Source organism: Hydra viridissima, unplaced genomic scaffold (assembly GCF_058129835.1).
Source record: "Hydra viridissima isolate aposymbiotic clone 2 unplaced genomic scaffold, HvirCarnegie_v1 scaffold_18, whole genome shotgun sequence".
In the NCBI taxonomy this organism is placed as follows: domain Eukaryota; kingdom Metazoa; phylum Cnidaria; class Hydrozoa; order Anthoathecata; family Hydridae; genus Hydra; species Hydra viridissima.
In genome coordinates this window covers 165,716-179,221 of record NW_028324317.1, presented here as the reverse complement: position 1 = coordinate 179,221, position 13,506 = coordinate 165,716, and the positions used below count along the sequence as shown (strand labels likewise).

At 32.1% G+C, this 13,506-nt stretch overlaps 1 pseudogene; it reads right to left on the bottom strand.

Annotated features, from left to right (window-relative positions):
• Positions 1-11,714: 11,714 nt before the first annotated feature.
• LOC149876689 (uncharacterized) lies at positions 11,715-12,716 on the bottom strand (annotated as a pseudogene).
• Positions 12,717-13,506: the final 790 nt, after the last annotated feature.

Sequence of the window (13,506 nt, the reverse complement as noted above, 5' to 3'; positions counted from 1 at the left end):
GTACATAGCCTGAGTGTTGGTGGTTTATTTTATTTAATACCTTTTTGTTTACTTAACTGGTCTCGTACACATCTCTGCTTATTTTATTTTACTGTATATTTTTCTCTTACTTTTGTTTTTTAAATTTTTTCTGAGCTTGAATATATTACAAATAAAATATCAAAGCGAAGCTTGAAATAAGTATAACTTGAATGATAAGAATAATAACTAATTTATCAACAAACCGGCTAATTGTATAATGTAAACAATGCGTGCCAAGTAAGTGTAAATGCGCGAATGGACTTAGATCAGTTTTACAAAAATGACATGCGTGGACATACAGACAGCTCTATCTCTTGATGTTTTTTTCTACGATAAAAAGAGGTAGTTTCTGGATTTAGATCTCTTTGCATTGTATTGACATGGGTTCTTAGATTAATTTACTGTAAAAAAACAAATTTTACACATTTAGGCACTTAGATCAGTTAGCCCCTCTACCCTCCTCTATTAGACAATATCTTTGGAAAAATAAATCTTTTTTAATGAAGTGGAATCAACTTTTCTTAGCTTTCCCGGTGAAATATTTTTTTTCTAAGTTTGATGGTTTGGGAGATGCTTTTCAGGATTTTCTGGATTAGGACCACACTACCGCATGGAAGGTATAACGTAAATAGATATAACTTAATTGGTGAAATTAAAAATTTGTTATAACTGAATTATATACATTCATTATAGAATAAACGCGGTTCATTACAAATAAAATCGCTGTAATGCAATTGCCTTAAATGATTAGTTGAGTTGATATATTAAGTTAAGAGATACTAAGATTTGATCAGTAATCTTAAACTGCCTGGTCAAAAATAAAACAAGTTCAAATTGACAAACATATCGAGTCTATCCCTCAATGATGTACTAAGGTTATAAAGAACATTAAATATGCCATCACTTACTGATCTGATCTGATTTTGCTGATATAATGTTAAATGCTCTATAAGTTTTAGAATTGAGATAATAATAAATTTTTTCTGACTTAATCTTTTTTTTTTGTTTTTGTTACATGGCTGTGTAAATATATATTTATCTAGCATATAACAGACACTTTGACAATATTGCAACAAAAGTTATGGTGGTGAAGGGAAAGTATGGATTCTAACGGTTAAAAAAAAAGGTATTCCAGAGGTTGTGGTCAAGGCTGATGGCCTAGGACTGTTTGGTTAGAAAAGGACAAGCTCTGGGGATTGTTTGGTTAGAATTAGAAAAGGTAAAATCGCTATAGGGTTAAGGTTGCGTTTACCATCCTCGGTCTTTTTTATTATACGATATATCTCAATAAACGTTCTACAGGGTGGGGCAGAGGATCTTGCTTATTTGAATTATCCTTCCTGAAGTTTGATTCGCTTCGATAATTTAAAGGAGGGGCTTAGTCAAGAGCGCAAACTGTAAAATTTTGTTTATATGATGAGCCGCATCATATAAACAAAATTTTAATTTCTTTTTTCTTTGCAGTAGCCATGGAATGGACGAACGTGGAACGTGCTTTTGCGGTTGAGGCATACTTTTCCTGTAGTAAATCAATCATCGCCACACAGAGTGCATTTCTTCTCATCTCAATGTTGCAGCTCGTAGCCGTGTTCCAGGACGACAGTCAATCGTTTCGTGGGTGAAAAACTTCAGGGAATCTGGAGATTTGAAGAAGAAGAAGTCTGGTCTCCAAAGGACTGCAAGATCTCCGCAGAACATCAAAGCGGTGCGGCAATCCATTTTGAAGTCACCCCGACAATATGCCCTCAAGCATGCATCAGCTCTTGAGTTATCAGCTCGTTCTGTTAGACGGATCCTTCGTGAGAAATTGAAGTTCCATCCCTATAAGATTGAAGTCGCCCAGGAACTGATTCCTCGGGACTTCGATGCTCGTGAGGCTGCGTGTAAGGCCCTTCTCAACTTGCCTGATAACACGCTAGTGTTCTTCAGCGATGAGGCGCACTTCCATCTTTCTGGGGCTGTGAACAAGGACGATGTTTGGTTCCAGCAAGATGGTGCAACTGTGCATACATCAAGAGCATCCATGGTTTTCTTGAACGAAGTTTTTCCTGGGCACGTGATCTCTTTGAGGGCAAATCTTCAGTGGCCAGCCAGGTCCCCTGATCTTGCGTCTTGCGATTACTTCTTGTGGGGATATCTGAGGTCCGTCGTGTACCATGACAGACCCAACAACCTGAACCATCTCAAGAATAACATTCGTGAAGCCGTCGCCAACATTCCTATTGAGATGCTGGAAAGAGTCAACACCAACTTCCGGACACGACAGACACAATGTATTGACAATAACGGACCTCATTTGCGTGATATCATCTTTAAAACTGGCAAATTGTAAAATTTACTTGTTCTTGATTATGCTATTACAAAATTCATTTGTATATATTCAATACTTTTGCTATAATATATGTCTGCCCCACCTTGTATTAGTGCGTAATGGTTAGCACTCTTTAATTCAATACCTTAATTCAACTAAAACTATTACTTTCTTAATGTTCTTGAAATGTTTATTAATATTTTTTTTAACTACTGCTTTTTTTTACTCTTTTTCTTTTTCTTTATTTGAAGCAGCCAAAAATTTTGTTAATTCTTTAATCAATATTTTACTTTAATTTTTTAAATTTAAAAGTTCTTTAATCAATATTTCTTCAGACTTCTGTTTAATTCTTTACTTCATCTGTCTGTTAAAAATTTTTCGATCATAAATTAAACTTCTTATTTATCCAAAATTTCTATAATTACGAAAATTCTCTTTCTTAAATTCTTCTTAAAACTATTTTAAAATACATTTACTGCACTTTAAAACTTCGACTTCTTCACCTTAAAACAATATTTTTTGAGCTTTTATAATTTTTGCTTGTTTTCGCTTGCGATACCTATTCATCATTAATTCATATGACAGGTTGATGAGTCTTCGTCTTTACGTCTTTTCAAAGCTGTTTTTAACTTTTCTACTCTAGTTAAAAATTCCAAATTCGATTATTCAAATATTGGTGCATTTAACAAGCGCAGAGAGGAAGCCGGATTTGCCTTACTACTATGTATGAGACTAAAAATTTAAAAGGAAGTTTAAAAAGTATTTTAGATTTAAATTAAAAAGTATTGTTTTCAAAGCTTAAAACATGAAAATGTCAAAGTTTGTTAAAACATAATGTTAAAATTTAACCTAATATTTTTCATTTCTTCCTCAATTCAAATTCTAATAGTAAGAAACCATTTCTGTTCTTCCTGTAATTTTAAAAGTAAAGCTTTTATATAGCAACAGTCCTTTATTTGCCCTTGTTTTTGAAAAGATTTAATCCTATTATCTGCTATTTCATATAAATATTGATTTTTGTCTCTGTTTTTAATGAGTTCATTGTCATGTAGTAGAAAAACTTTACAAAGATATAATTTCGGTATAATTGATTCAGATGTTGAGGAGCCAGAATTTCTGTATAGAAAGCGGTATAATTGTGAATTTAAATGTATGTATGTATGCATGTAGATATGTATGTATGTATGTATGTATGTATGTATGTATGTATGTATGTATGTATGTATGTATGTATGTATGTATGTATGTATGTATGTATGTATGTATGTATGTATGTATGTATGTATGTATGTATGTATGTATGTATGTATGTATGTATGTATGTATGTATGTATGTATGTATGTATGTATGTATGTATGTATGTATGTATGTATGTATGTATGTATGTATGTATGTATGTATGTATGTATGTATGTATGTATGTATGTATGTATGTATGTATGTATGTATGTATGTATGTATGTATGTATGTATGTATGTATGTATGTATGTATGTATGTATGTATGTATGTATGTATGTATGTATGTATGTATGTATGTATGTATGTATGTATGTATGTATGTATGTATGTATGTATGTATGTATGTATGTATGTATGTATGTATGTATGTATGTATGTATGTATGTATGTATGTATGTATGTATGTATGTATGTATGTATGTATGTATGTATGTATGTATGTATGTATGTATGTATGTATGTATGTATGTATGTATGTATGTATGTATGTATGTATGTATGTATGTATGTATGTATATATGAATGTGCTGGCAGTGCAACATAAAACCATATTTTCAAAATGCAGAATGATCAATTACTAACTTCAACAAAACCATTAAAATAAAGTATAAAAAAATGCCAACATGAATTGTTGGAGTGAAAAAATTTTGACAAACGACCTAATTTTAAATATATAAAAAATCTCTTTTGCGGTTTTAGATTTTTAATTTGAAAGTCTAATTTTTAAACCTTTAAACAATGAGAAGTTATCTTGTTTTTTGGACATGAATTTAGTGTTCTATCCTGACGGTGTTTTCGAAGATAAACTTTCTCACACCAATGGAGTCATAATTTCTCAACATTTTAGCCAAGCACCGTTCGGGTACAATGTTAAGATCACAGTGAGAGTATTATCGTTCACGTCAAATCTAAGTCTGAAGTTAGGAACAGGATCAGTGGTCACTTCAATTTTTCTGGTGACAGGAGCATCGCGTGAGTATATTACAGACGTGACTTTGATACTCACTCAAGCAAAATAGTCTTATTGGTGGTCATCATTTTAGAAAGGTTGGACACCACTAATTGGAATGGCGAACCCAATAGAAGGTCATCATCTTTTCTTCGGCGCGACAAACACAGGTAAGATAGAGCTATGCATCCGTCTGCATGATCGCCGGCCAGGCGCAATAAAAATTTTGATATGCCCCACGCTTAGGTCGAACAAGACGTACGTTAACTCCAAACTGATGCGCGACAAAAATTTCTCATAGTAAAACCTAAAATCATTTATCACACTAGCCTCCAAAAAACCCTCAAGGTTCTTTCCAAATTAATACCTAGAGAAGAGTGCATCTTCATATTCGACAACTTCATCGCAGAAAAGAAAATAGTCTCCCGCAAGTCACCACTCAGTAATTTTTAGTAAAAATTGAAAACTCAGTAAAAATTGTCATAAGCGAGTGCCACATTAAGCACAGCCTGTGAATCATAGCGCAGAGACATACGGCAGTCTCCCGACCCTTAAGAGACCAGCTGATTGCCATGGCGATCCTTCCCTTAAAAGACAGGAGCTCCTTAATCCAAATAATCGATGAGAATGGGAGTGGTATAGACTCGCCTAAAGTTGATGAGATCCGATCGCACCTCAATTCGAGACAATATGCCGCTACATTAATATTCACCTATGGTGATAGGGGTGTCGAGCTTTTATGACTTTGTATGCAATCCCATGGTTTTTGCTGGCAATCTGTGTGTCAACCCTGACTTGCTTAATATTTTGGAGAAAGACCCTATACAGACATATCTTAAAGTCAATAATGGCGGAGATCCTAAAAGAATTGCTTGGGGATAACTCAGACTCATCAATCGAGGTTAGCACGGAGCCACGCAAAGACTGCTCTTTTAAGCTCTATCTTAGTCGGTTGGCCGCTGCTGTGAGCAGTGGAAACTGTAAAAAAATAATCAGGAGGAAACTAAAGCATGACGATGTCAGAGAGATGGATCCGGAGGAGGTGACTGCTTTGTACTCGGAATATACTGCGAGGATGGGCAGGAGCATGAGCGCCGGGTTCATTCAAATGGCAGCGTCAGTATAAACAGGACTTATTAAGAGATTCTGTTCCATGGGTGATCACGCTGCCCTGAAAAATGATTTCGATAATAACCCAGTACTGCAGCATGTTCTGTATGTTCTTTCTGGAGAAGTATACCATCGTTTTGGTTTAGGTAGAGCTCCGTTGACCTTGATGTTGTGCACCGTTCAGCATGTTGATTTAACTTGTCCAGCTGGGTTTCAGGAATGAGGGGTGAAAAAGCAGCGCTTTACTAGCAGCTTTACCGCTAAACTCGGTAATATTGCGCTTGCTCTGGGAGTTGTAGCTCTCATCTTCTTCATTGTGCAATCACGAAATAGACAGAAAAAAACTCTCGAAGACATTAAGCGATACCTCGATATGAGAATCTTTAGTTGCAGCCAATTATCGAATGCACATCCAGTGCCCTTCGCGATAGTTACAAATAAATTGGATCTACAATACCTATTACCTCGCTCGAAGTCGAACTTTAGATAATTCCCTACCTTTTTTATCAATAATTCTACTTCTGCCGATTTTGGATTTACAACAACAGCGATTATCTTGGTATGCTTTTTTAACTCTTTTATAAAATTCGTCTTTGAGCAAACCAACATTCATTTCAGCCGACTTATGTAAGCTCCGTTTTACACCCTTTTCCTCTGGAAGTGGATTTACAGAATATCGGGTAGTATGTGGTCAGTTTCGCGTTCTTAATGATGAATAAGATCTTCAAAAATTTTTGACAATTCTTCTCTAGATACAAGATCAACATTCTCATCCCCACCTTCTGCCATTTCGCTCCAATTTTACAATCTCATTACCACCTCAATTAGAGAGGTAGCTTATTATCCAAATATTGTATCCCAATTAAACAAGATGGCTTCTCTGTCCAGCATGAATGGCATGCAGCTCAACCCCGCGAGGGAAGTGCTGACTCGGCACGCTATCCGCGGTGAAAAGTTGATAACCTTGACAACTTTGGGCTAGTAAGGGTAAGACTCTGAGAAAATCCAAGGGCCAACCTAGGATTACCTCAGAGTCTCACCCTTGAAACTCCGAGGTGGCTGAACAGGTATATATTACTGCTACTCGTTTCCTAAGGTAACTTTTCTTCAAAAGCTTTCTTTACAATGCTTTACTCTGGCTGAAAAAGAGGTTTTCCAAACACCATGAGTCTATTATAACCAACTCATCCTCAACTAAACCGATGCTTCTAGATAAAAACAGAATACTTGGCGTTTGTTAAAAGAATCATAGCATGAATATTTCTTAATCTTCATTTCTTATGTAGATAAAAAAAATTCTAAATTTTAGATAGCTTAAATGAGAACAAAAATTGGTCAAGCTCTGTTAGATAACAAATCCTTATCTAACATTGATCTTTTAAGATAACTAAAGTCTAAAGATAATTATGGTTTGACATCTTCAATATAGCTAAAAAACATCTAAACTATCCAATATGCTACAACACAGAGCAAATAAAAAGTAGTGATCAAGTATTTTATGCATATTTGTGTTTGCACATTTTAAAAAAGATGGGTGAAAGAATGAATTTGATAGAAATTCTTGGAAGAATAATTTAGTGCTATAAAATATTTCTTGTACATATAAGTATCAGTTGAATTAAAGTTCCCCATAGCTATAAAGGAGCCACTCAACAAAACAATAAAAGAACGTTCATCGATAATAATGTTACAAATATATGCAAAATTACTCTTGTTTTTAATCTTCAAAGTTTGTTTATTTATCACTTCGATCTCCTGATCAACTCAGAAAAAATAAATATGTGTGAAAAAGTAAGTTAAAAAAAAGTTATTGCTTTTAACTGCATTTTGAAGAATCTTTTGAATAGAACTCATAACTCCACTTACCTGATATGAGGAAGTAAAATGTTTGAAAAAAATTTAAAGCATAAACCATGTTTATGTTTTTGACAAACAGTATTTCACTTAGGCAAACACAACACTCATCAGAAATGGACGATTTAAATCAAGTAACATTAAATAAACTTCTATCATAAATTACTAGCCAACTGCAAAATAGAAAGTCAAGTTATTCAGTTAGCATTGTCCTTCAGAGTCAATTCAAAAGCTTATTTTGCTAGAAACGGCCTTCCATTTAGTAGATATGTTTATTTGGAAAATTTTATAAAGAAGAAACACATTCCTTTCCTAGTTAAGATTACTCCGATGAGTAATCTCAACAATTAAATTTTGTTATTCAATTGAAAAACCTGACCTCTCTATATTTCAATGTTTTAAAATTATCACTTTCATAATTATCAGGCATCCCCCTGCGTGAAAGGAAAACAGGTTTTCTCATTTTAGGAATTAATTAAGATGAGCTGGACGACTAGATGAATTGATGAAAATCAAAACGTAAACCATAGATGCAGCATCAGTTTTCAAATGATTCTTTACTTACAGAGGTGCAGCAAAATCTTAATCAATAGCTGGAATCAAAAACATAAAATCTTTACCCAATAATCAGGTAATTCAGGAGTTGGAATTGCTCGTCCACTAACCTTCTTGCAAATGACACACTTACGCAGAACATTCTTGACAGTTTTTTTCTTTTAACAGTTCAAAACCTTGCTCGAACACAACTTAACTTCGTTTTAATACCCTGATGCATGACGCGTTCATGAGCGTTGCCAATAATTAACTCTGCGAATTATCTGTTTCCGTCACGTAGAAAAATGGGAAATTTTTCAAAATGAATTATTGTCGGTTTCCCGAATTGTTCTTCTAATGGCATTAAGTTTTCTTTTCTCAGTAAACAACATCGGGGTTGAACTTAGCTTCTTATAGTTATCTTGATTTTGTAAATTACAGTCTTCAACTGATTAATGCCGAATCATATTCATCAACTGTCAAGATGTTTTCTTTAGTTAATTCATTGCTCTTCTGAATTATTTTTATCACATCATTCGCAAACCTATTCACATACTCATTAAGCGTTTTAAATTTGTTCAATGTACTGTAACTTTTAATGACTATCAGAACAGCAATACTAATAGTAATCACAACCCTCAATTATGTATAACATCATTCTCGAAATTATGTAACGCACACTCCTCAGTTGATTCCGTTTTCTCCACATTCCAAATATTCTGTAAATTTCATCTTAGTTTATCTATTGCATATCTGCTACGCATATCTTCCACACTCCCTATTACATTAAAACATCGTCTGTTCTAGTATGTGTAATATGTTACCCAATGCCTTCTTAAAGAAGGCATTAGGTAACATATTACACTTACTAGAACAACGATAAAGCTAAAGGACATCAACCTACCTCAATCCCTCTAAAAGCTTAACTTGTCATAAGTTTATCGTACAAATAATGAAGTCAATAGGAAAACCCTTGAAACCATCATCAAAACCAGCAAAAACTAACTTTGAAATATGTGGGTAGAATTTGCACGCTCGGGATATCTCTTGCCCCTGCTGAGGGCTACAAATAACAGGCAATCATAGTGCTTCAATTTCAATCTTTTACATATATTTTTAGTAAAATAACAATTGATTATCACTGCGAAGTAATATTCTGAAAAACACTCGCTCACTTTCTGATTAATTGAAAAACATAACCTTAACTGTTTGTAGTGGAATGCTAATAAAGACCCTTTCAAGAAATGTAATTGGTTGGCTAATTTTTGCATATAGAAATGTGGTGTTTCCTATTAAATTGAAAACACGAATAACTAGAATGATAAACTTTTGACAAACGACCTAATTTTATACAGATAAAACATGTCTTTTGCTGATTTTCAATGCGAAAGTCTAAGTTTGTAACCTTTAAACAATGAGAAATCATAAGGTTTTCTTATCAATATACGCATTGTTAACTTTTTTGTTTTTGTGCTCGTTTATTTTGTATATGAAGACTTAATGTTAAAAAACTCTTCTTACCGTATTACTAATTATGAAAAGATATTTGTACATTAGGATTGTACTTAAGAATTTTGTGACGTTCATTGTTATCGTAACTTGGTTTTAAAAGATATTTTCCACATCGCTCCTTGGCTTGTAAAAAGTCAATCTATATTTTTTTTTTTTTTTTTTTTTTGTTCTTTAATCTTTATATACTCGTAATATATAATACAATCTTTACAGTTTAAGTATAGTTAAAAAAGAGAAAAAAAAAAAAAAAAAAAAAAAAAATCACAAGATTACGTTATAACAAATATTATATAAAATAAAACTGTAAAGTATTAGAGATTACTTCAAAGAACGCGGGAAACTTGCAGAAGACCGATGGTCTTGTCATCAAGAAACCGCTTTGCGTTACTAATATTTTTGGATACTTCAATTTAAAATAAATTTATATTTAAAAAATCATGTCATCAATTTCGACAGAATGAATGTAAAAATGCAAAAAACAAAGAATGCAGACAAAGAAAAAAAAAAAAAAATTTTTTTTTTTTTTTTTTTTTAATTTTTTAATTTTATATCAATACACATAAATCCACAACTCCAGCAAATTTTTCGGAAATTAAAATTAAAAGTTCATCATACAGCCGTAAATTGTTTTTTCTATGTTTAGGGAATTAAGATTACGTACACAGCTTGCTATATTATTATAAAGTTTTCTTAAGCGTTTTAGATCCTTGAAGTCTTTAATTTAAGTCATTTTTAATGAAGAACTCATTTGTGTGGAAGCTAAAACTTTATTATTCCCATATCTGTTAGTTAAGATTGTAATTGACTATAATTTTGGGAACTAAGTGATTGTCCTGAATTATTAGCCAATGGTTTCTCAAACAACTATTTTCTTAAGCCAATATATTTCACATAGACTTTCATGCGTATAAATTGATGAGTTAAGTTGGTCTCAGAAACCCTGCCATTCGATGGGATTTTCATTAAAAACTGGCTTCTCTAACTTTGGTAAAACAGTTTTATATTGTTTTAAACTTTTAACAATCCCTATCTGAATCACTAACTTTTAAATCACTAACTTTTATACTTTCATTTTCAATTTTCTCTTTATTTAAATTATTTAACATTTCCTTACTCGTAATGCTCTCCTTCTCACTACATTTCTTCCTGTTTCGACTACCATTTGTAATAAATATGCGCAACAGCTTAAAAAAAAAAATTGAATTTGCACCACACTCAATACTTCAACACTTAATTGCTGATCCGATCAAATCTTTCCAATCATATCAAAAATAACATTCTCAACTTACTTTAATGTTCAACTGCTCACACTTTTGTTAACATTTGCTAAACTTCTTTCTTTAATCTTTCAATTTATCTGTTCATAGTTTTTCACCTAACGCCAGATAAAATTTCGAGGACTCAAAAAAAAATCAATTTATTTTGGCGTGATTTTACATTTTACCGATGCAAATGAGAAATTGAGAACACGCTGCTCTACCAACAGAATACATAATAGGGGTCTGAGAAGATAAAACGCGCCACTATACTAAATCATTACTAATAATAAAGTCAAAAGTGTCACTTATTAAAAAAATATTCTAACATCTCTCAACGTTTATGATTTAAAATCGATTAGAAAAAGTATTTTCTTCAAGATTTTAAGGTCGACTTCAACCAAGTTCAATTTCTTATTCGAACTTCCGACGGATTTTCAACCATCTCCTACTGTGATATTCTTGAATATTACTTATCAATCTCATCAGACGATGAGAGCTCCTTGAAATCTTTTATCGTTGAAATGAAATCGTATTAGGTTTTAACATATAGAAGTGCAAACCAATCAATTTGGTGCTGTAATCTGATGAATTACTTAACTTGCAATTTGTACCATTGTTAATTACGAAATCTTGTTACCGAGACCGAGATGCCAAGTCAAACAAGTCTTGGAAATCTATATTTGAACCAACAACATCTCATTTCCTTTTATGCTTATTTCTCCCCCACCAAGATTACCAGTTGCTTTCCTTTCTCATTGTTACAAAGTTCTTGAATTTTGGATTGAAAAAATAGTTTTACATAAAAACTTTAAAAAAAACAAATCTTTTACGCTGTTTTCTATGAAAAAAAAAAAAAGCAATTGATTCAAACGTTAAGATTTGAACTTCAAACATTTTTAACAAAAAAATTGTGACGTAATAATTAAAATAGTTTGATAAAACTAAGCAAAGTAGGATTACTTAGGTGATCTCTGGTGGTATTAAGCATCACCAAATCCAAAACGTGGAAATCAATCTTGTATATTTTTATAATAGAACTTTAAAGCTTGGAAAAAGCTACCTCGTAACATTACTTCATTTTCATCTTTGTAAAAAGAAATTTCCTCCACATTCATTGCGCTTATAATGCTTACTACACTCTGCTTATATTTTTGCGATAAAACTGCAAGAGTTTATCATCAAGATTCAACACGTGGATTTTCAACACCAGTGGAAAACTTTGCAAAGTTTTTTTCAGTTCGTCTTTTACAAAGTTAACAGCAACATCCAAACTTAGTCTAGATGACCACAACCCAATAGGAATAGATATGTATCTTTTATCAGCAGAATGACTCATTATTTTCTCAAAAGCATCAAATATAGCTTTTTGAATGGCCATTCCTCGATAAACAATGCCCTCAAAAGATTGGTATTTCGGATACTTGTGCATGTAGTTGTAGAGGTCAATATTAATTATTTCAATAAGAAGCACAGCGTTCAAGATCTTGTCGTTATAATTTACTGATGACTCATCACGAAATATATTAATGATAACCTTACAGATTTCCCTAAAGCCTTTATTTGTCGTATACGTGTGTACTACATCAAACTCATCTTTGAGAGGTATATATTCTGTGGTGTTTTCCTCAACATCGCTCCAATTACGCTTGCGTTCAAAAATCTTTTCTAATTCAGGATAAAACTCGCCATTTTGCTGTGTCAAAATACTTATTAAATCGTTCATAAACTGGTCAAGCTTTTCCCAGTTTTTGCGCAAGTAATAAATTGATTTTCTCACTGTTTCAACCCGTTTAAAAACAAGTTCTCCTTGGTAAAAAGAAATGAGATCAATAAGGTCAGAACTTTCCTATATTTGACTTTTATTGGTATCCACGAATCTTTCAGAGCGGGAGTCATCTTCTCCATCAATAAATGGTTCATTCATGTTTATGTAAAAGATTCTTCTAAAATCAATGTTTTTTAGTATTAAGCACTTTATTTAAAAAGCGTAGGCTAAAGTCTAAACTTAATAGTTAAAAGTTTCCCTCGCAATCTTGTAGAAAACTAAAGAAGTTGCTTTTCACCTCTAGTGAAAATGTGAAATATATAACTTTGTAGTATTGGGGCCCTGCAAAGAAATCTTTCACAACAGATTGTCAGAAGTAATTCTTAATATAACTTTTTTGATAATTGTTTCTTGAATCTCCCGCAATTAGTAAAATTATGTTGTCTAAGTTACAAGTCTCTAGTTTTTTTTAACGAAAATGGTTGAGTAAATGCAGCATCTTGCACATAGTTTTTTTTTTCACTAGCAACAGTTTGTATTTTTTTATACGACCGAGTATTTTGCAAAAACTATTTTTCCTACAACAATTTCGTAAAATGAATACAAATATTGTTTATTACAACTGCCTTTCAAAACTTTATTATTCAAACTTTAAACTGTTTCCTATTTTGTCTCTGTTAATACTTTCATTTTTAAGTATTTACTTGTTACTACGTTGATACTAATATTAACGTTAATATTAATAAAACTAATTTTAGTATTCACATATATATGTATATATATGTATATAATAATTATATTAATAATTTAAAAATGATAATAATAATAATTATTATTTATATAATTGTTATAATAATTATAATATTAATAATAGTAATAATAATAATAATAATAATAATAATAATAATAATAATAATAATAATAATAATAATAATAATAATAATAATAA